Source organism: Rhineura floridana, chromosome 9 (genome assembly GCF_030035675.1).
Source record: "Rhineura floridana isolate rRhiFlo1 chromosome 9, rRhiFlo1.hap2, whole genome shotgun sequence".
In the NCBI taxonomy this organism is placed as follows: Eukaryota; Metazoa; Chordata; class Lepidosauria; order Squamata; family Rhineuridae; genus Rhineura; species Rhineura floridana.
In genome coordinates this window covers 105,083,288-105,107,916 of record NC_084488.1, presented here as the reverse complement: position 1 = coordinate 105,107,916, position 24,629 = coordinate 105,083,288, and the positions used below count along the sequence as shown (strand labels likewise).

General features: G+C 43.6%; 1 protein-coding gene across 2 annotated transcripts in view; it reads right to left on the bottom strand.

Moving 5' to 3' along the window:
- The window catches only part of GPRIN3 (GPRIN family member 3), a 62,523-nt gene that overhangs the window by 19,638 nt on the left and 18,256 nt on the right, over positions 1-24,629 (bottom strand). The window contains exon 1 of one of the 2 annotated variants that reach the window (XM_061583029.1): positions 4,106-4,298. The exons of the other annotated variant lie outside the window; for it this stretch is intronic. The gene's annotated coding sequence lies outside the window, so the exon portion shown is untranslated. Of the gene's footprint in view, positions 1-4,105; positions 4,299-24,629 lie in introns of those variants that run through there. 2 annotated transcript variants of the gene reach the window in all.

Here is a 24,629-nt window from a genome sequence, read left to right as displayed (position 1 = left end):
TACATATTGCCTCTTAACCATCTCTTCTCCAGGCTAAAGATACCCGGCTCCTTCAACCTTTCCTCACAGGATTTGGTCTCCGGGTCCCTTCACCATCTATGTTGCCCTCCTCCGGATGGTGGGTAAGGGACTGGGAGTGGCACGCTGCAAATACAGCACGGGCGACGCCCTTGCACCCTCACTGCAGCCTGATAAAAGCCTGTGACAGCCACAGCAGTAGGTGCAAAAAAACCACAGGGAGGAAGATGAGGAGAAGGGGCTGTTGGTACGTGGACAGCAACAAAGGAGAGAGAAAGAGCAAAGAGGGGGAGAACCTCTGCCCCAGCAAAGACAGAGGGAAACGTAGTTATAGAGACAAAACAGAGAGGCACAGTGAGACAGCTTTGAGAGGAACAGCTGTGAAAGAGAAGCAGCTGAGGGAGTGAGTCTGAGGTTATAAGCTTCAGTGGCGAGTCAAGGAAAGCAGAGAGAAGTTATAAGGGCTGCTTATCGCAAAAGGGATCCTGGGATGAGAACATCCCACGCGGAACCTGGAGAAAAGAACCATTACAGGTCTCTGAGCCCCCCCCCCAAGGTGTGCTATAGAGAACAGGAATCTCGCCTTCTTTCTAAGCTGCTCCTCATCTCTTTTCTTTTTTAAAAACGTCCTTAGTCTGTTGCTGATTATCCTTGCTTCTGCTGAGCTGTGGAACTCACTGCTGCCAGATCAGACCGGTGAACGACCACTGACTTTCATGCTTATCTTAAGCGTGCTGCGACTTAAGCAAAGACATTTCCTATCCCCAAACAAAAAGCTTCAACGAAGCACGAAGCATTTTATAAGCTTCACAGCCCTTCCCCACACGAGAGTCCTAGCGCCATTAGCCATTCCTCCCCTGGGGGATGGGGCTGCATTTGTAGCATTGGCTGGCTACAAAATAAGTATCATTTTCTTACGATACGGCTGTCAGCTTGATTTGAAAATATGGATATATTGAAACCTCTGTGCAGTGAGACACGTGCCATCTGTTGCACAGGCTGGCTTTTCTGAATGAAAGAGGACACAGTGGCAATGGTAGGCGTTGGGTTTGCTTATTCGAAATGCCTCCAGCCTATACAGAAGATGTAGGAGGTCCATGATAGGAACTCCTGACATTTCTATTTTTACTTAAGAGCAGCCACAAGGGGTTTCAATTTGATCAGAGCAGCAACGTTGGGAGAGGATTTCCCCTCTTCCACCCCACAGCATACCATTTCCCTGATCAAAACTGCACCCCTCTATTTGTCCTACAGTGGAACAAATATTAGGTACCTGCATTTTTTGCACTGTGGACCTAATAGTACCTTTTGGGGGAACATGTGTGGTTTAGATCAGGGAAACTGCATGGGTGTGAGTGTTTAAAATCCCTTCTCCCAGCACTGCTGTTTCAACTTAGTTCGCGCACACCCCTTGCACGTGTACTTTTAAGTGAAAACAGATGGGCTGGTTCCCCCCCCCCCCCGTGGGTATATTCTGCATCATGTCATTGATGCAATAATAGTGCATTAGTGGTGGATTATACTGGACCATCCACACATAGTTCCGCTTTATGTAGTTGTTTCTGTAGTTGTTCAGTGATACTTCCCCAGTGTTACCTCATTATAGCCATCTGGAGGGGCGCTCTTGCACTACAGCACAACAAAAGTGAGACAAAACAAACAAGCGAGCCCCAGAACATTTGCGGTATGAAAAGTTACACGATTTCAGCAGGAAGCTACGGGGCATGCACCAACTGGAAACAAGGCAGTCTGCCTACCCCAAAACTTTTGCAGGGACAAATAGTATTGAAAGTGCGTTTGTGAGTAACTATCCCGACACCATTATGAGCACAAATCATCATGAATGCACAGGAAAAAAGATGTCTGGGGAAGCCCAAAATGTCAGGGGATCTTGTCATGTATCTTCTGTGTTTCACTGTTTTGACCTTCAAATATACTGCTGCAGCGACATTCAAACATCCCATTTGACTTGAGGGAAACTCTTTCTGCCCCTCACCCAACTAGAGCCAGGCTCAATTCTCTTGTTCCTTCTAGGTGGGGTTCCCTCTCCATCAGACACAATTTCACGTGTTGCATATTTCAGCTTTGTACAATGAGTTCTGGTATTTATTACATGACAGAAAAGGACTCACAACCAACGCTTACCCAAGATAGGGAAGATCCACGATAGGTTCACCAGATATTTCTCAAGAGATAGCCCTCAATTTGATGGACGTGACATTTGCTGTGGCAACAGCAAAACAGCTCAACTGGAATTTTTATCTGGTTTTGTGCCTAATTCTGGCAAATGGCTAGAGAGTAAGCAACCACCATTGCCTCAACCAACTCCTATTTCTAATGCCTCAACAGGGAAAACACACACATGCGCAGAAGCTTTTTTTTAATGTGCATTGCTATTTTTCAAAGCTGCAAAATGTGTTTAAAAGAATGTGCCTTTGTAAGGCATGTACTCTTTCTTGCCAAAACCCAAGCCGATTTATTACCCAAAAGCACTGCAAAGAGATTTATTTCTCTTCCCAAGGTGAAAGGCAAAGAGAAATGACTTACAAGGACACGTGGTAGTTAAATCAAACAATACTCCGACAAAGCGATGGCTACAAGAGTTATTTCAGAAAAAGTTGTTCTCATGTCTGTAGCTCTGGGCACCTTGGCAGGAGTGTTATTTATTGGCCAAACCACAGGACTCGTCCTTTGCATAATACCCAGCTATGGCAATTCATTTGCTTATCTGTACAGTCTTGTTTAGTATCTGGACTTAGAGTTTAATCAAATACAACACCTGTTAAAACACTGGATACACTTGTCCAGTCACCCCTTTGGCTTCTAAGATTTCCATAGCCATAGATATATTCACAACCATAAGGACCAGAAACTTGTCCTTAAAAGAAGAAAGCTGAGTGTCTAAGGAAGCTAAATTCTGTATCCAGTGCCACATTCTGTGAGTTTTCCATCATCCAGATGGAAATCACAGTGCATATGCAGCCCTGCCCATCAGATTAACTGTAGCATTCCCAAAGATTTGGGAAAGGGATTAGCACTGGAGCTGGTGGGGTGGAAGGCAGACAGCTCGAAAGTAGGTGGAAGCAGAGCCAACTAATTCTAGCTTTGTCCTCCTGCTGAGTTTTACAAGGGCAAAATTGAGACAAAGGTTGAGGAAACTGATAGGCAGTGCTACTCCCCTGGTGTGGTTTTAAGTAAGGAAGTAGCAAGTGAGGGTTGGCTGGGAGCAGAGCAGGGTTGGTGGGACAGTACCCCAGTAGCCCTAATGGACCAACCCCCACCGAGGATTAGTCTGTAGAACTCAGACAGTGTTCTCACTCATCTCTAATAGCTGTCCTCTCTTACTAGACACAAGGAAAGAGAAAAAACCCCATAAATGAGACCAAAGAGCTTGCAGCAGAAACAAACCATAACTATGGACTTGGAGGAAAATAAAGAATAAACATGTCTTGCTCCCTTTCTTGCTGCCCATGTCCTCAATGGCTTCCTGCTTCCTCAGACTTTCACTGTGTTCCCACTGTCACAGCTATATGTCAGTGGCAACAGGCAGAGGACAATCTTGGTAAATTGCTTCCTTCTTTAAAAACATCAATAACGAGATGATGTTTTTCAGTCCTCTGAAACAAGGGTGGGGAAGAGAAAACACAATGCTGCTAGATCTACCTTCTAAGGGAAGAATTGGCTTCATAGGAAATCAAGCGGCTGCACAGAGGTCATGAGCTCTGGGCGCCTTGAGGATGCAGTGGGTGGGGGTACATTCAACTTCCACCATGCACTCGTCACCTGACACAAGGGCTCCACGTTTAGGGCTGTTTGCATGAAGGCCAGATCAATATTCCCCCTCTACTCACTTTTTTGAAAAAGAGGAATCTGCAAATTTGGTCTTTGTGTACAGCCCTAGCCATAGAGCCCTGACAAACATTACCTACATAGAGAAGGCAGGGGGAAGATGGCAATAAACTCCTAAACCACACAGAGAAAATCCATAGCCACCAGGAAATTATGTGAACCGGGTTTCCCTTCCCCCTCACCAGCCAGTAAACTTTAAAGAACCAAAATACTCATCCACTTGAATGATAACACCTACCAACTCTGGATTATGCCTTAAACTCCAAATCCTGAGCATTTGTGCTGATGAAGGTTTCTGTTTGAACTGGGAGACCTAACATATTGATATACTAGAACACGCTGTGCTGTGAGCTCTGCAAAACAACAGAGAGTTGAGTTATATGCTTAGCAAAATTCTGTGGCAAAAGTCTGTCAGGACCATTCCACTTTGGGATGCAGCAGAGATCAGACAAATCTGTGGATTTGTTTGGGTTTTTTTACTTCAGATGTTCACAGCTGCATCTTGTTATCCTGAGCACAGCAACAGGTTTAGGATTGGTTATTGTGGATTTGGGGGTGGGGAAATAAGGGATAACATGTGGGATCTGCAACAAAATGTAACATATCCTCACCACCTACCAGAAGTGCTCCAGTTAGGTTTCCAGCCTGTAGGGATGGGTCAATATGTCCGTTTTGGTTTCTCTCCATTTCTCATTTCCCCCCCAAACGTACATTCAATTCACATTTCCACATCAGTTTGCATTTTAAAAAGTCCTCATGAAACTCCATTAGCATTTTGATGCCAATTTTGCCTCATATTTGGATGCAATTTTCCCCAATATATACATTTTTGTAAAACATTTACCCTAATATAATGCATTTTTGTATGTTATTTTCAGAAATATGCATTTTTATGCACTCTTTACCTCAGCATATGCAGGTAACGGCATATACTGGAGAACTGCATTGCAAAATTCAGAGATGTGTGAATGTTGAAGGATGGCTGCGTTTTGGATAGCATATTATTTGGGGGAACATAAATGATTAAAGTTTGCCTCTAAATGGAAACTGAACTGAAAGCTTCCTTCCCCCTAAACTGAGATGCTGAAAGGGCTTTTTTTTGGGGGGGGTGGATCAGTTGAATTGAGGTGTCAAGACTTGTGAGCCAAGCATGTGTTCAGAGGCCTCAATAGTCCGCTTTAAGGCTACAATTCTAAACACATTTGCTAGAGGTTTACTTTAAAGTAAACATGCAAAGGATTGTGCTGCAGGCATATGCCCTCTTCCCAAACCATTATTTTGCACCTGGCTCTGGAAGGTGGACCTTGGGGTTCAAGGCATTTATTTTTTAAGCCCTACAAGGCAGAAGCCATTTAAAACGTAACCTTGGCTTCCCAGATATTGTGGCCCACAGCTCCAATCAGCCCCAGCCAGCACGGCCAAAGACCATGGATGATGGGAGTTAGAAACATAGGAAACTGTCTTCTACTGCACTGTTCTTCAGTCTTGAGCCCCAGATGTTATTGGACTACAACTCCCATCATCCTTTGCCATTTGCTAAGCCAGCTAGGTTTGATGGGAGTTGTAGTCCAACAACAACTGGGGACCCAAGGTTGAAGAACAGTGTTTTACTGAGTCAGAGTATTGGTCTATCTAACCCACTACTGTCTACACTAACTGGCAGTGACTCACCAGGGTTTCAGAGATTATTTATTTATTTATTATTTATTTATTTATTTCATTTTTAAACTGCCCATAGCGAATAGCTCTCTGGGCGGTGAACAAAACAAGATTAAAATACAATATTACAATAAAATTACAATAAAATCAGCAACAAGTTAAACAAAAAAAAAAATTAAATGATACACATTGAACATTAAAATGCCTGGGAGTATAGCCAGGTCTTAACCTGGTGCCTAAAAGAAAGTACCGAAGGCGCCAGGCGTATCTCCACAGGTAGGCTGTTCCACAGTTCGGGGGCCACCACAGAAAAGGCCCTAGATCTAATAACAATCCTCCGGGCATCCTGATGAGTTGGTACCCAGAGGAGGGCCTTGGATATTGAACGAAGTGAACGGGTAGGTTCATAGCGGGAGAGGCGTTCCACAAGGTATTGTGGTCCCACACCGTGTAAGGCTTTATAGGTCAAAACCAGCACCTTGAATCTGGCTTGGAAACAAATAGGCAGCCAGTGCAGGCGGGCCAGGACAGGTGTTATATGCGCAGACCAGCGGGTCCTCGTTAACAACCTGGCTGCCGCATTTTGCACTAGCTGAAGTTTCCGAACGGTCTTCAAGGGCAGCCCTACGTAGAGCGCATTACAGTAGTCCAGTCTAGAGGTTACCAGAGCGTGAACAACTGAGGTGAGATCGTCATTGTCCCGATAGGGGTGTAGTTGGGCTACTAAGCGAAGATGGTAAAACGCATTCCGTGCCACCGAGGCCACTTGAGCCTCAAGCGACAAGGAAGGGTTAAAAAGGACCCCCAAGCTACGAACCTGTTCCTTCAAGGGGAGTGTAACCCCATCTAGAACAGGATGAACATCCACCATCTGGGCAGGTAAAGAGCTCACCAACAGTGTCTCAGTCTTGTCTGGATTAAGTTTCAGTTTATTAGCTCTCATCCAGTCCATTATCGCGGTCAGGCAACGGTTCAGCACATCAACAGTCTCACCTGAAGAAGGTGAAAAGGAGAAGTAGAGTTGCGTGTCATCAGCGTACTGATGGCAACGCACTCCAAAACTCCTGATGACCGCACCCAGAGGCTGCATGTAGATGTTAAAGAGCATGGGGGACAAGACCGACCCCTGAGGGACTCCACAATGGAGAGTCCAGGGTGTCGAGCAATGTTCCCCAAGCACTACCTTCTGGCGACGATCCGCTAAGTAGGAGCAGAGCCACTGCCAACCAGTGCCCCCAACTCCCAACTCCGCGAGCCTCCCCAGAAGGATACCATGGTCGATGGTATCAAACGCCGCTGAGAGATCAAGGAGAATCAACAGGGTCACACTCCCCCTGTCCCTCTCCCGACAAAGGTCATCATACAGGGCGACCAAGGCTGTTTCAGTGCCAAAACCAGGCCTAAAACCGGATTGAAACGGATCCAGATAATCGGTTTCATCCAAGAGCGCCTGGAGCTGGCCGGCGACCACCCGCTCCAGGACCTTGCCCAAAAAAGGGACATTCGCCACCGGTCTATAGTTGTTCAAAATATCTGGGTCCAAAGAAGGTTTCTTTAGAAGAGGTCTCACTACTGCCTCCTTGAGACTACCAGGGACTACTCCCTCTCTCAAGGAGGCATTTATCACCTCTTTGGCCCAGCCGGTGGTTACAGCCCTGCTGGCCTTCACCACCCAAGATGGGCAAGGATCAAGGGCAGACGTGGTCGCCCGCACCATTCCAAGCACCTTGTCCACTTCCTCGAGCTGCACCAACTGAAACTCATCCAACAATGAAGGACAAGACTGCGCTCTGGACACTTCAATGGAGTCATCTGTCATAACATCAGAGACTAAGTCCCGACGGATGCAAGCAATCTTATCCTGGAAGTGCTCTGCAAATTCGTTGCAGCGAGCTTCCGATGTTTCCTTAGTATCAGGAGGGCCAGAATGTAAAAGCCCTCGTACCACCCTAAAAAGCTCCGCTGGGCGGCAAAGAGATGATCTAATGGTGGCAGCAAAATATGACTTTTTTGCCGCCCTAACCGCTTTTACATACAACTTAGTGGAAGCACTCACCAAAGAATGACTACATCCGTCAGGAGTTCGCCTCCACCTGCACTCTAGCCTCCTTCTCTCTTGCTTCATCACTCTCAGCTCCGGGGTATACCACGGTGCTGTTTGAGTTCTGCACTGAAGGGGGTGCATGGGAGCGATCATGTCAATGGCCCGGGTCATCTCCGCATTCCACAGATCGACCATGGCCTCGACAGGAGCACCAGTGCTATCAGCCGGAAAAACTCCCAGAGCGCTCTGGAAAGCAACAGGATCCATAAGCCTCCGGGAGCGGACCAACTTAATAGGTCCCCCACCTCTGCAGAGGGAAAGGGTTGCCGTGAGTCTAAAGCTCAGCAAGCGGTGATCTGTCCATGACAATGGAGTAGATGAAAAATACCCCACCCTCAGATCACCATCTCCATGACCAGTGGCGAAGATCAAATCAAGAGTATGTCCTGATACATGCGTCGGGCCAGTAGCAACTTGAGACAGCCCCATGGTTGTCATGGAGGCCATGAAGTCCTGAGCTGCCCCGAACAAGACAGCCTCGGCATGAATGTTGACATCCCCCAGTACCACAAGTCTGGGGGATCTCAACAATACCTCCGAGACTATCTCCGTCAGCTCAGCTAGGGAAGCCATTGGGCAGCAAGGTGGGCGGTACACCAATAGTATTCCCAATCTATCTCCTTGGCCCAGCACAAGATGAAGACACTCCAAACCAGTCGCCGTCTGGACAGGGTGCTTAGTGAGAGAGAAAGAACTCCGATAGACCACAGCAACCCCGCCTCCCCGGCCCTCAGATCTACCACAGTGCTGCACCGAATACCCAGGTGGGCAAAGCTGGGAAAGAGCAACTCCTCCCTGCTCACCCACCCAGGTTTCGGTAATACACACAAGGTCGGCACCCTTCTCCACAATCAAATCGTGGATAAGGGGGGGGTTATTAACGACCGACCTAGCATTTAAAAGCAACACCTGGAGATCCGAGAGCTGGCTGACAGTACAACCAACAGTCCTGTGGATAGGAGGAGAACCGGAACAAGGCACAGACACAACTTGTCTGGGACGAGTTCCCCTTACCTGGCACGTTCTCCTCCCAACGCCATACCTCCCATTACCCGTCACAACGTTAATTGGGGCCCCCGAAAATCTCCCTGCGAGGCCCAAGGCATGTTCTCCCAGGCACATCTTAAAATAAATCTAATACAGCAAAACACTTAAACAACATAAACACAAACACACATTCACTCAATCTCATTCACACAACAACAGACAGACAAACAAACAAACAAATTAAAATACAGCCAAACTTATTGCAAGTTATAAAACGGAGGGGAGGCGTTCCTGATCCCAAAAATAACGCTAAAAGGTGATTAAAAGGTGTTGAAAGAAACATATGGTGGCGGAGCTCCAGCCATAGCGAGCTCTTACGCCGCCATCTTCATTATGCCCAGCAGCAGATCTTCCCAGTACAAGCAGTTCAATGAGAAGCGCAGCAATGATGACAATCAAAAGAAGACAGGAGCAAACCTCTAGCAATGCCATGGATTGAACCTGGGATCCTCTGCATGTAAAGCTCTACCACTGAGCTACAGTCCTTCAGTCCAACATCTGGTGGGCACCAGGTTGGGGAAGGCTAGTTTAGATGACATGGGAATAGTCTCGACATTTGTTTGTTTGTAATATACAGTCTTCCCAAACATAAGCTGATATAGCAATCATGACAGTCTTTCCCAGCCTTATCTAGAGATGCTAATTTATTGTTAAAGTTACTAGGAAAAACTGGCCTATAGTTTGTGAACAGCTCCCCAAGCTCTTATAAGAATCCTGGGAACTGTAAAGGTGCTGAGAGTTCTTAGGAGACTCCCTATTCCCCTCACAGAGCTACTATTCCCAGAGTTCCCTGGGCTCCTGCTGGGAGGAAGGGCAGGATATAAATCAAATAATAAATAAATAGAAAGATAAAAAAATTAATAAATAAGGACTGACTATTAAATCTCTTTGGAAACTGTAGCTCTATGAGGAGAATAGGGGTCTCCTCTCAGCATCCTTAACAAGCTACAGTTCCCAGGATTCTCTGGGGGGAACCCATGTCTGTTTTAAATAGCATGATACTGCTTTAACTTATAGTGCAGATGGGGTCCATGTTGCAATCAAAGGGCTAAAAAAGCTAAAAATTATTGTAGTGTTTGTGCTTATCATGCCAGTGGACAAAATAACTTGTTACTTTAAGAACTCCCCCACCTATCTCAATGGTATCTACAGTGACTGGCAATGGCTTCCTAGAGTTGCAGACTGGGACTGAACTTGAAAAGTTCTGCATACAAAACATGGGCTGTTTGTGGCAATTTAGTTTCCCTTTAAATCTTCTTTTAAGACAGCTGGGAATAATAGCCAGCTGAAGACTGGCTCAGCCTAGAAAAAGAGATGGGATGCAAAATTGCTAGGCCTAGGCATACATGTTCATTTTGCTATGGGGTGGTTACTTTTCATTTTAGAATAAAGTGTTGTGATTTATGTCTGCCTTGATGCTTGCACACAACACTCTCACACTGAGCTATAGCCACACTGTATTTTGAGAGCGTTACATCTGCATTCTGCTCTTCTTCCAACATATAACATATTGCTTTTTAATATGTTTTAAAACTTTAAAAAAAACAATATGTTTTTAACCTTTTTTAAAAGATGTCTTGAAAGCTTTTAAAAATGTTTTTAAAGATGTTTTGTTTTAATGTATTTTAAAGTCTTTTTGGTGCTTTTGTTTGCCGCCCTGGGTTTCTGCTGGAAGGAAGGGTGGGATATAAATCAAATAATAAATAAATAAAATAAATATAAGAGAGGGTGATTTGTAGACCAGCAGGGATTTCTGATTGCTCACAGTTTAACATTAGCAAACAAAACGGAAAAAAATTCTTTTAAAAAAACTCTCTGTGATAGCTGTCCTGGTGCTAATGGCTTAACCCTTAAGGCCTCAGTGTTCCTAAGCTGCAAAACATGCATATTGTTATAGGATTGGGGAGTTGAGATGAATAATGCTCTGGGTTCCCTTTCCAGCCTCTGATTTGGAATTTGTACAGGTGGAGTTGTAGCAGAGAAATCTGATCCCCTGCACAAACAAGTTGCTTTCATAAGATAATAGTTGTGGCCAACTCAGTCTGGGAGTTAATGGGCCTGTGGATGGGCTGATCTACATACCTAAAGAGGAGTCCTGATGCTATAGGGACTCTTGCAGGAGAATGACAACCCCCCCCAAGTAATTTCTGAGTTTGTTAGTGTTAGTTAGGGCTGGTTCACATGGCAACTTGCTGTGAGATTGGTGCTACTTGCATCTCCATTTAATTTGCATGCTTCACATGACATTGTAGGCAATCAGCAGCTATCACACAGTTTTCCTGTATCAAATCAATCATATTTTAATGCGAAAAGGAAAGGAAAAACTGCCTCAGGTTCACTGCACTCATCTGTGTAGGCACTTTGCCTCTATGTTTTTGTAATGGGTGGGCTCTCTTATGCCCCATCACCAGTTCCCTCTCTCTCTGCTGCCCACAAAAACTGCCTTTCACTCACTCCCCCCTCTATTCAGTTTCATGTCAATTGCACCCCCATGCTCTTCTGGCTTCAGCAGGGAGAGGCATGCAATTGACAAGAAACAATGAAACTGACAAAAAAATCCTCCCCTTTTCTATTAGCAATATTGGTACTCCAGAGGAAGTATGCATGTAAGATTAGGGGCAGGGCCACAAGGAAACAGCGATACCAAACCTTTCCAGAGGAATGCCTACTTGTGTGAAAGGAAAACAGCAGATTTGAAGGTTGGAAGTGTGAGCCTTGCAAATCTATCACAATGGCAAAAGCTGCATCTTTATTGCAAGGTTCAGCTCCCGTGTGAATGAGTCTGAGAGGAAAAGCTGAAAAGTCCCAAGTCATATCTCTTGGGGTGCCTCCCTGAAAGACCAAAAGCACATAAGAAGAGCCTGTTGGATCAGGCCAATGGCCCATCTAATCCAGCACCCTATTTTCACAGTGGCCAACCAGCTGCCCATGGGAAGCCTGCAAGCAGGACCTGAGTGAAAGAGCACTCTCCCCACCTACAGTGTCTAGTAACTGGTATTCAGAAGCATGCTGCCTCTGACTATGAAGGTACAGCATAGCCATCATGGCTAGTAGCCACTGATAGCCTTATCCTCTATGATTTTGTCTAATCCTCTTTGAAAGCCATCAGAGTTGGTAGCCATCACTGCCTCTTGTGGGAGCGAATTCCATAGTTCAACTATGTGCTATGTCAAGAAGCACTTTCTTTTGTCTGCCCTAAATCTTTCAACATTCAGCTTCATTGAATGTCTACAAATTATAGTCTTATGAGAGGAAGAAAAACCTTTCTCTATTCGCTTTCTCTATGCCGTGTATAATTTTCTACACTTCTATTATGTCACCTCTTACTCGCCTTTTCTCTAATCTACCCCCCCAGTGCTGCAACCTTTTCTTATAGGAGAGTCACTCCATCCCCTGATTATTTTGGTTGCCCTTTTGTGAACCTTTTCCAGCTCTTCTTGTTGAAGATCCTGTAGAGCTGGAAAAGGCTGATGGAGAAGCAAGATCTGTTGGATGCTGTGAACCCCTGCATTTTACACTCAGGGTGTATATATTTATAAATAAATCATATATCATAAAGATGCCATAGTCTCTGCTGACTTTCATTCCAAAGGAATCAAATGCAGTAACTCCTGGAAGTGTCTCATCACTCAGAGATTGGGGTACACACAACAATATTAATTGGGTGCCTTTGACCAGGTCTTTGTGCTGTACTGGCCTCTTGAAGATATTTGTGTTAGAATCCTTAAGCTATAGTAACTCAGGGTAATTGCGGTTTTGCTGGCTTCAGTGCATCTCCACCTGTTTTCTGAAGGTGGGGACACATGACGCTGGCAAACTCCACTCCTTTTTACTCCAAAACCTTGGAAATTGCGGCTCGAGCCTGTTTTCCCTTGAACTCAGCTTCATACACTCTTCAAAACTGATTGGCCATCAACCCCATTGCCACTCCAGGTGTGTCCAATGAAAACTCTTTGCTGTAGGCTCAGGCAGGTACAGTGATTGGCCCAGCACTTTGCTGTGGGCGGTCTTAATCAGCAGTGGAGAAGGCAGATGTGTCCTGTTGTGTGCATGCAGCTTAAGACACAAATTTGTATTTTAATATACAGTGTATGGCTCATGAAGTACAATAGGTAATTGACTCCACTCCTCAAACATGCACACATGCTATTTGCACCTGAACCTTGGGGTTCTCATAAAAAAACAAAAACAAAGCAGAACTCACAAGCCTGAACTCTACCTACCGCTGGTCTAGGGAAGCCAAGATCGAAGTCCTGAAGAAGTGTGGAGGCTGAATCCTATCAATATCCTATCACTTCTGTGTCGCGAGACTTCTTGACTTATCATTACTTGCTTTATTATTTGGCCCACTCCATCCAGTCCATGTTCAAAGCCATCTCTGAATCCGTGTTGTATGGCAAAGTGAGCATTTCACAAATCATTAATCACAACTCCCAATTCATCATCCTATGGGCAAGCATTCATCACTAGAAAACTACCGCTTTCCTTAAAGACATTGAATGCCATCCCTGCACAAGGTTAGCACTTTCCCAGGATAACCTACTTTGATAAATACTGTTTTAAAGTGGATGTGGGGAACTGGGACTGCCATATATCAAAGTCAGACATAGCAACATGCTTTTCAGATAGAGTTCATGGTTAGGTGTTCCCCAAGCCCTGCAGCTGGAGATCCTGCAGGCAGAGACAGAGTCTTACATATTCAGTCAGCCTTGAATGTTTTTCAGTGCTTTGCCATAAACAGGGCTTAGCAATTGGACGACGTATTCAGCTGTCAAATTTGAATTAAAAGAAGAAGCCCAAATCAAACTGGAATAATCTTTGCCACTTCAGACAGTGCATTTTTTACCCATGGTATTCAGTTGCTCTCAGGCTTTCATTGCTGGGGCGGGAGCAGCCAGGAGGAAGAAAGGGTTACAAAGGTACCATTTGTGGACTAATGGGGCACATGGCATTGCACATGTATGCACAAACACAGATGGTGTAAATTTAGAGCTTTTATGAAAAAGTACATGATGTTGTGAAAAGTTGAGCTGTGTCAGCACGCTAGGAATCACCTATCTTTGCAGAAGACAAACACCATTAACTAGTAATAATACAACATGTGCAAAAATCAGTTTTTTCCAATGGGTTAATGACCAAGGCAGTCAACTGGGGCAAGGAAACCTGAAACGACTGGATTCTATCCTGTCTTTGCCACCCATTTCCACTGTGATCTTTGGCGACTCTCTTAAATGAGACTTCCTATTCTGAGAACAGGGGAAGGTGCTAAATAATGCATGCTGAGACTGAAATTTCAAAATCAAAGAGTGTACTGCTACTGGAGATGAGAAGAATGTAAGCTGTCAAGTGCTGCAAAAAATTCGCCCCTCCCAAAGTACCTGCACTTTTAACCATCTCCTCCTCCCCACCCTGTCCCCATCCTAGAAGTATGTCATGGTTTGCATCTGAAAACTGGGAATAAATGACAGCACTCAACCTCCCAGAGTTGTTTTGAAGATAAAAATCAATAACGTTTGCAAAACACTCAGCACTCATTTCTTTTATGTCACTGAATAGCTCTGGAGAAGTTTATAAAATTGCTGTTGAGTGAAGAAATTGGCTCCCTTTTGTTTGAGAGACAAAATACAGCATTCAAAATCCTAACATTGGACAACTTTGACCTTTACCATATATTACATTTTGTGGTGTGTGTATGTGTGTGTGTTGTTTTTACAAATTACTTGTGAATATCAGTGTAGTCTAGTGGAGAGAATATAAACAGGGAAGGTTCAGATTCAAATCCATGATTACAGCACCTATCTACCTGCGTACCATGGAGCACTGGTAGCTACAGACTACTTTCAACAAGACATTGCTCTATCCATTTGAAAATGGATGTGGGAAAAGCATCAAGAAAATGTCAGCTTTATAATGTTAGGAAGAGCCCAGTTATGGTTGCCACTAGGGATGCGGGAGACATTTGATTCCGTTTGCTTTTAAAGCCAAATTTTATCAAATCCGCACTTTCTGAAACAATTGGGAACTGAAAGACAGCCATCCTTTGAAATTTGTACTTAACTGAATTTTGCTGCACTTCTCCAACCAGCCTAAGTTTAGAAAAATGTATATATTTGGGGAAAGTGTGTGTAAAAAAAGAATACATTAGTGAAAATAACACAATAATACATTGTAATAGGAGAAACTACTTGCAAAAAGGTATATATTAGTCAAAACTGCATACAAAATGCATTTATCAGGAGAAATTCACACTAAAATGATGAAGAATTTTCATGAGAATTATTTTTAATAAATCATAAATTCCTACTGAAATGTGGAACTGAATTTAAGATTGGAAAAATGAGAAACTGAGAGAACCTAAACTGACAAATCCCTCCATCCCTGGTTGCCACCTAGCCAGAATTTTACAGGCCTGAGCAGAACTGCATCTTCCTGGCCAGCTGCCAGAACGAGATGATTAACAAAGTCAGGGAATAAATGCTGGCCCAATCCATTCCTGCTGTCAAAGTGAATGCTTGAGTTGTCATAGCACAAGAACGAGCAACAAGGCATCACGTGGGAAAGCAGCGCCCGTGGATGCAATGTGCAAAAGTGTGTGTTATGAATGCAACTTGGTGCTGTGCTGCCCCATGTGTTTGGAGAGACAATTCATGTGTTTGTCTCCTGCTCAGTAGTACACATCCTTAGAAACATACACAGGACCATAGGAAACTCCCTTATATTGAGGCAGACTAGCGTAGTGGTTTGAGTGTTGGACTACGACCTGGGAGACCAGGGTTCGAATCTCCACACAGCTATGAAGCTCACTGGGTGGCCTTGGGCCAGTCACTGCCTCTCAGCCTCAGAGGAAGGCAATGGTAAACCACCTCTGAATACCGTTTACCGTTTATCATAGGGTTGCCATAAGTAGGAATCGACTTGAAGGCAGTCCATTTCCATCGCCATTGGTCTACCTAGCTCAATATTATCTACACTGACTGGAAGTGGCTCTCCAGGATTTCAGGTGTGAGTCTCTCCCAGCCCTACCTGGACATGCCAGGGGCTGAACATTCAACTTTCTAAGTAGGTAGCAGGTGATGGGAAATCTTACAATCTAGGCGTACAATCTTAGAGAGCCACTGTCAGTCAGAGCAAGCAGCCCTAGGCTAGAATCTAGGCTCCTATGTGGAGCGTTCCTGGGACTGCTATTGCCCTTGGCAGGAAAATTGCAGTGTAGGATTCTAGGTCCTGCAGTACACCCATTCATGCAGTGCCTGTACAGGCAAAGAAGCCTTCTATCCCCGAAGAAAAGATGCCATTTGTTTGGGGAAGGGCAGACTTGATCCAAGCCACCAGAAGTTTGGTAAATGAACGGTGGCAACCATAAGTCACATGCAAGGATATGGTGCCTATCTTGTATAGACGTTTACAGCAGGCCCATGCAAGTTGCAGTGTACCAAGTAGACTGTGGTCCAATCAGAACCAGCCATGTATCGTTGCCTGACAGGGGCGTTGACTTCCACCTCCAACTCCAGTTTTTGCCGTCTCCCAAGGCCACCCGAGAAGGCCACCCAACAAAGCTGGTGGGCAGGGCCAGCCCTATCATTAGGCAGAGTGAGGTGGCTACCTCGAGCAGCAAATGCTTGGGGGGGGGGACAGCAGCGGCAACAAAATGCTGGGAGCTGCGTGTGCACCCCACAGTCTACCCTAAGACAGCCTACTGCCCTCAGGTGCAGTGGAAGGCACTGTTCCATCAGGAGCGTAGGAACGAAGATTCAGTGGCCAGTATGGTCAGCTTCTGTACATGGAATGGGGAGGGGGCACCATCTTGACCTTTGCCTCAGGGAGCCAAACATCTTGGACCTGCCCTGCTAGTGGGTTGTGTTCGTCATGATGGGCCACAGCCTGTGAAGGTCTCCTCTAGAATAGCTCCTCTGTTGATGTTATAGCTGTATGCGATGCTTTTTTTTTGGTAACTCATCTCTTGATCAAAGTGCCATGGGTGGCAGCACAAAATGGCTGTAATGGGCAAAAAAAAATAGGTCCTAGTACTCCATAATAGTGAGACTGTCACAAAAAAAGCCCTGGTTGTATGCTTAAAAAGAAGAGGAGTGGCACACACCTTTACTCCTTTTCTGGCTCCCCATAGCCATTCATACAAAGTGTAAGGGAGCGTAACAATGGGCAAAAGCTATGATCACCTACCCAAAGTGTGGCGTGGTGAAAAGGTTTTTTAAGGATGTGGCTCACCAAATATCCTCCAGAAATGACCCAGAACAGTTGAAGAAATGCCTCTTAGATCCACACCATATATGCAAAGCACATCCAAAATACATTTAAAGCATGTGACCTCCCCCAAAGAATCTTGGGACCTGTGGTTTTCCCCTCGTTGTTGTTATGTGCCTCCAAGTCGACTACGACTTATGGCGACCCTATGAATCAGTGACCTCCAAGAGCATCTGTCATGAACCACCCTGTTCAGATCTTGTAAGTTCAGGTCTGTGGCTTCCTTTATGGAAGCAATCCATCTCTTGTTTGGCCTTCCTCTTTTTCTACTTCTTTCTGTTTTTCCAAGCATTATTATCTTTTCTAATGAATCATGTCTTCTCATTATGTGTCCAAAGTATAACCTCAGTTTCATCATTTTAGCCTCTACTGATAGTTCTGGTTTAATTTGTTCTAACACCCAATTATTTGTCTTTTTTGTAATCCATGGTATCTGCAAAACTCTTCTCCAACACCACATTTCAAATGAGTTGATTTTTCTCTTATCAGCTTTTTTCACTGTTCAACTTTCACATCCATACATAGAGATCGGAAATACCATAGTCTGAATGATCCTGACTTTAGTTCAGTGATACAGCTTTACATTTGAGGACCTTTTCTAGTTCTCTTACAGCTGCCCTCCCCAGCGCTAGCCTTCTTCTGATTTCTTGACTATTGTCTCCATTTTGGTTAATGACTGTGCCAAGGTATTGATAATCCTTGACAAGTTCAATGTCCTCATTGTCAACTGTAAAGTTGCATAAATCTTCTGTTGTCATTACTTTAGTCTTTTTGACGTTCAGCTGTAGTCCTGCTTTTGTGCTTTCCTCTTGAACTTTCATCAGCATTCGTTTCAAATATTTACTGGTTTCTGCTAGTAGTATGGTATCATCTGCATATCTTAAATTATTGATATTTCTCCCTCCAATTTTCAAACCTCCTTCATCCAATCCTGCTTTCCGTGTATGTTCTGTGTACAGATTAAATAAATAGGGTGATAAAATACACCCGTCTCACACACTTTCCGATGGGGAACCAGTCGGTTTCTCCATATTCTGTCCTTACAGTAGCCTCTTGTGCAGAGTATAGGTTGCGCATCAGGACAATCAGATGCTGTGGCACTCCCATTTCTTTTAAAGCATTCCATAGTTTTTCATGATCTACACAGTCAAAGGCTTTGCTGTAATCTATAAAGCACAGGGTGATTTCCTTCTGAAATTCCTTGCTCCATTCCTTTATCCAACATATGTTTGCGATATGATCTCTAGTACCTCTTCCCTTTCTAAATCCAGCTTGGACGTCTGGCATTTCTCGCTCCATATATGGCAAGAACCTTTGTTGTAGAATCTTGAGCATTACTTTACTTGCATGGCCTATTAAGGCAATAGTTCGATAATTACTGCATTCCCTGGGATCCCCTTTCTTTGGAATTGGGATGTATATGGAACACTTCCAGTCTGTGGGCCATTGTTTAGTTTTCCATATTTCTTGACAGAGTCAAAATTTGGACTGATTCGGACTTCCCAGGAGGATTGCTCCGCCTGTGCTGCCTCTGAGACGGGCTCCCATCTTGGATGAAACTTTTTCAGTTTTAAAACCAGTCAGAAGGGCTTTTTGACTGGGGATAATTTCTTCCGGATAAGGAAGAAACGTAGAGATTTCCCACACAGCTTTGTTGTGTTTGTTGGAGACTGGAATTCATTAGAATTGTCTGTGAAAGAAGGTCTTCCAGCAGCTCGGACGGAGCTAGGATTTCTAGCTAGCTCAGCTGATTAAGTGAGCCGTTTTTTTTTTCTTCAAAGAAAAACGGATTAACAGCCAAGCATTCTCCTGTCTACGCTCATTATTTTGTTATCAATACAGCTAAAGAGATTTGTCAAAGAACCAGCGATTAAGAAACCCTGGGTGAGTCATAACCTTCTCTTTTATTCACGGAACTAAGGGGAAGAAAATAAAAATAGCCTATCTTTTTTTTTATTGCAAAAAGCTGGCATGGAAATCAGCATTATAAAGATTATAAACGGATGAGGGGTTTCTAATTGGAAGAGAAAATTTTTTTTTTTGATTTATAAGACTTTTGAGTAATATATGTCTGGGACTATTTTTTCCGGTCTACTTTCTTCTTCTTCTTCTTCTTTTTTTTTTTTGACGAGTCTGCTCATTCTTTCTGCTACTAGTTATTTGGATGCTGTGAACTAAAGCTGTTTTTGCACTTCTGGACATATAAGAGATAAGGAAGTCCATGCTGTCTAGAGTGTGACGTCCGTTGGTTTGAAAGATTAACTCTTTTGTAACTGGATAAATAAATAAACTGTTCTTTGCTTGGGACATTGAAAATTGAAGGAGTTTTGTTCCTTTGGTTTTAAGAATGACAATTAAGAAGATGGTTGAGACCATGGATGTACAAGAAGGGACTTTATCTTTAGATATGTTTCAGAAAATAATGAATGGGATTAAGCTAACAAAACAAGAACTGAGAAATAACAGACAAGCGTTGAAAATTGAATTCGGCGAAATGAGACAGGAGCTGAAAGAAATTCAGGATTCTATGAGAAAGGAGAATAAAGATAGATCTGAAAAACCAAAAAAGGATGAAAGAAAGATTAAAGGCAAGGTTCAAACTATGGAGATTGGATTAAATATGGATTTGGAAAAAGATTTGGATTTCCTGGCTGTGATGGATCCTGGAGACAAATATTACGGTTTGGAACTCAGCGCTGTCCCTGAAGGAATTGATGAAGAGATTGGAGATAAAGATATTATCGGTTCGAAAAAATTCTTGGACTGGAAGGATTTGATGGAACTTGAAATGGAGAAAGTTTACAGAATTAATCCCTGTTTTGTGTCAATGGAAAAACCTTCAAGAGATGTGCTAGTGTATTCTGTAAAAAAGAGGAACAGAGATGCGGCTTTGCAACAATACTTCAGTGATACGTTCGGAATTGATGGCAAGGAAATATCTGTGATAAAGAAAATTCCTATCAGACTCTTATTATATGACTATGACAGCAAGATTATTGGGTGTGCAAAGATGGAAGATGGAAGATGGAACCAACACAGATAATGGAAGAAGAGCGATTTGAAATTACTGGACTTAGTAGACTTGATGAGTTAGATTAATTGACATGTCTATCTAGAAAAAAATTGATGGACATATATCTCAAGGATTGGAAACTTCTCTTTGACTTTTTGTGGAAGAATAAAATGATATGATGTTAATGAGATTTGATACCAACTAAGATAACCGCTGGAGGAAGGTGATTTTATAATCTATTAAGAGACAGGCTTGTTATATATTATAGACTTATAGCTGAACTACGACAAATCGGAAGTCAATAGTTTTTTTTCTTTTTTTATTGTATCAGTTATTAATTTGTGTTTTTTCTTTTTGTATTGTTTTGGTTTTGAAAATTTGAATAAAAATTAATTAAAAAAAATTTTTTTGGACTGATTCAGTCTCAGTAGCTTGTAGCAGTTCTATTGATATGCCATCTATTCCCGGTGATTTGTTTCTTCCAAGTATTTTAAGAGCAGCTTTCACCTCACATTCTAAAATTTCTGGTTCTTCATCATATGGTTCCTCTGTGAATGAATCTGTCATCCTGGCATCTCTTTTATAGAGTTCTTCAGTGTATTGCTTCCATCTTCCTTTTATTTCATCTCGGTCAGTCAGTGTGTTCTCCTGTTGATTATTCAACATCCCTACTCTTGGTTTAATTTTCCCTTTCATTTCTCTAATCTTTTGGAACAGGGCTCTTGTTCTACCCTTTTTGTTGTCCTCTTCTATTTCTATACAGTAACTATTGTAATAGTTCTCTTTGTCCCTACGTACTTGTTGCTGTATTGTTGCATTTAGGGTTCTGATCATGTTTCTATCTCCTTTTGCTTTTGCTTTCCTTCTCTCTTAAACCATTTGAAGAGTTTCTTCAGTCATCCATTGAGGTCTTTCTCTCTCTTTTCTTCTTCTCTTTTTTCACAGCGTAACAAATTACCAGCACCCTTAACATACTTTCTATGATTCTTTGGGGGAAGACATGCTTTAAATGTGCGTTGGATGTGCTTTAAATCTGTGGTGTGGACCTGTGAATAGAGCAACCTCTGATAAATAATAATGCCTCTGCATTTATTAGAAATCAACTCCCCTGTAAGGTAGTCAGTATTAATCCCCATAATATGGCAGGGGGCGGAGAGAGACAAGAGGAAATAAGATAAAAAAAAGGGAGAGAAAGAAAAGAGGCTGAATGAGAGTGCTTTGCCTAAGACAAGCTGGCAAGTTCATAAAGGCAAGCTTTGGAGTGGGGATCAAATGGTATTTGTTATTCCACGATATTAATTCTCTTCTTCAGTATCCCTTCTAAAGAAGGGAGAATTTAAACTAGCCTTCCCCAACCTGGTGCCTTTCAGATTTTTCAGAATATAACTCCCATCAGTTGTACTCCAAAACATCTGGAAGGTAGCAGGTTGGGACAGGGTGGTTTCAACTGTCTCTTCTCTCTTTGTCACACAAACACTCTCTTGCTCACTCAAGTTGTCTGCTCAGTTTAAATTTCATTTTTAATTCTCCTTGTCCTCTACCTCCTCTTTGACATCCTATTTGCTATGAAGCAACAGGTGCAAGATCGACAGGAGGTCACTGACTGAAAAATGGAGCCCAGTATCTGAATTTACATATTACTACCCATTTAATTTATTAATCTCTCTCTGCCTACCACTCTCTTTGTCCAACTTTTTAATCTGGAGCCAGAAATTTAAGGGGCTAGCCTGGTGAACAGCCACTCTAGATCCGTCCATATGAAAATACTTCACAATGTGGGACATTCATGCCTGTTCCTTCACAAGGTACAGAATGATCTAGTCAGATTTAAGATTCAGCTAATGCTGTTTGGAATCAAGAGAAGGAGATAAGCATTTTTTCCCTTTTGACAGCCACTCACTAGAAAACCCCCCTCCCCCAATCTCTAGGTTATGCAAGTGTCCTATTTTAAACTTTTTTAGGGCCACCATGTCCTTTGCTGGCCCCTTTCTACATATTTAGTTGGGACAGTATGACTGTAGGAGAGTTCATACAAATGTTTCACATCAGGGTTGGAGTGACTTGGGCCCATGGGCCAAATGTGGCCCTCCAGAGTTCTCTAGCTGGCCCTCAGAATCCTCCCCAGACCACATCCCTCACTGGCCCTGGTTCGCACCCTGAATGTTTTTGCCTGGTTGGAATATGTCCTTGAACACTGATAAAGGATTGTATTCAACAAAGCCCTACTCAGAGTAGATCCACTGAAATTAATGAACCGTTGTCTGTTAACTTCCATCATCATCATCATCACCACCAAGGGAGGTTCTAGAACAGACCATCACGCCAAGTATGTTTGCCCAGAAGGGCTTCATTTAGCTTCCTGATTCTGCAGCTTCCCTGGGACTGAAAAGTACCTGGGAGGCCACAACCTGTGGCTGGTGGGCTCTTTTCAGCTCAATAGCTCACAAGTACTGCACACCTGATGGGAACAATACAATTCTGAAACACCTTCTCTCTTTTCCCTGCTCCTAAGTATGTGTGTGTGTGTGTGCGATCCTCTAACAAACATTCAATTTTTCTACCAGCCACCTCACTATATGCATACGTCATTCTTCACTGCTTCAACAGAAAACACAAACTCGCTCTTTCTAATTAATATTCTGTTAAAAATACAGTATGGGTTAATAGCAAAGACTTCAGGGTCTATGAATCAGAAAATTTGTTTTCTGTTAGCACTGAATTTGCCAGGCTTCTAGGCTATGATGGATAGACAACTGCTGATGCATGATCACAAACATTTCTACCTCATTGGCTGACCTTACTAGAAAGAAATCCAATATGGATGTTGGAGAAGATTCAACTTGAATCTGTTTACCTTTAAGGACCTGTTCTAGCCGGCAACAATATGACATGAATAATAACAAAATCTAACAATTAGCTCCATTCCATGAAGCCATATGGTGCAATCCAGATAAAAATAAGTGTGGTCAGGAAACACTGCAAACTTCAAATCTCCATTCAGCTGCAATAACTATCAGTTCAATTACCCCATTACAATAGCACCTTAAGGTAATTTGATAGGTATTCCCATATTGCTTCTGGGAGACCGAAGGGAGATATGGAGCAGGGAGTTCCACCGTATAGTTCTCACAAACGGGAGAGGAGCTGGAAAAAGGGGAAGGGCATCTGCTTTGCATGCAGAAGATCCGGGGTTCAATCCCCAGCTTCTCCAGGCAGGGCTGGAGAGACTCCTGCCTGAAACCCTAGAGAGCTGCTGCCAGTCAGTGTAGACAATACTGAGCTAGATGCACCAATGGTTTGACTCAGTATAAAGCAGCTTCCTACCTTCCTTTATTTGGACCTTACGACTTTAGCCTGCATGCATGGATTCTTAATAATATCTTTATTGTTACGGTCAAGGACCAGCATGCATGCATGGATTCTTATGATAGAACACATCCCCCTCTTCCATTCCTAAACTAACATGTCAATGAGAAGGCTAAGCTTAGACCTCTTTTCTCTGACATTTAGTTTAATATGCATAGGGGATTTTTCTTTTTTGTTTGGAGGAGCATTCATAGACATGCAGCCTCATCTACAGTCTGAAGTGATACAACCCAGAGAGAGGTAATATACTCAGCTGCATTATACCAGCTTGTTATCTAGTGCTACCTCACTCATCTAGCGAGCAAGAGCCCCTAAAAACATCAAGAAGAAGCAACAATGTGAGTAACACACCCTTCTGGGTCACAATTACAAGATGGGGACTCAGATGACCCGTGCATTCAAAGTAACATGTGAGAGGAGTCATGAGGCTGTGTAGGCTAACTCTACTTCTGGTCATGGCCCACACCATCACCATCTGCACATCCAGTGCATGCATGTTCCAATGCACATGCATAGAAATCATCCATACAAGGGGGGGGGAATCCTGCTTTGGCCAGGATTCCCCTTTGACTAGAGTCCCTTCACATGCTGGTCAAATGCACACCCAGTGGGGATGTGGCTAGCATGTGTGGTAGAGGAGGGAGGATATTGCTGCTGAGTGAGATCCTGTTCCCCCCATCCATGTATAAGGGGTGTTATAGGAACACCCTTAGGGGGACAGATGTATCCTCTCTTGATGTGTGGACAGTTCATACATCAGAAGTAGCCTTATACAGAGTCAGACCATTGGTCCATCTAGCTCAGTATGGCCTATACCAGGGGTGAGGAGTCTTTGGTCCTCCAAATGTTGCTGAACTACAACTCCCATTAGCCCCAGCAAGCATGGCCAATGGCCAGGGATGACGGTAGTCGGTAGTTCAGCAACATCTGGAATATGGAAAGGTTCCCCAAGCTTGGTCTACATCGACTGATAGCAGCTCTCCAGGGTTTCAGGCAGGGCTCTCTTCCAACAGAGGCTTGCCTCTTAGTTGGCAGCACACCTGGCCTTCAGAAGCTCAGGAAAAGGGTGCAGAAAGAGAGGGATGAAACTGTTGTTCTGTTGGGAGAAGGCATCATTCATGAGGTAGAACAGGGGCTGGGAAACTTTTCAGCCAGAGGGGCCCATTCCCCCATGAGAAGCCTTCTGGTGGCCGCAGCCAGTGGTAGGCTTGGCCAAAGCCAAAAGTGGGCAGAGCAACAGGTGTAACTCTTGGCCTTTGTATAATAGGCTATGTTCCAGCCACGCAGACATACACACATGCACACAAACAT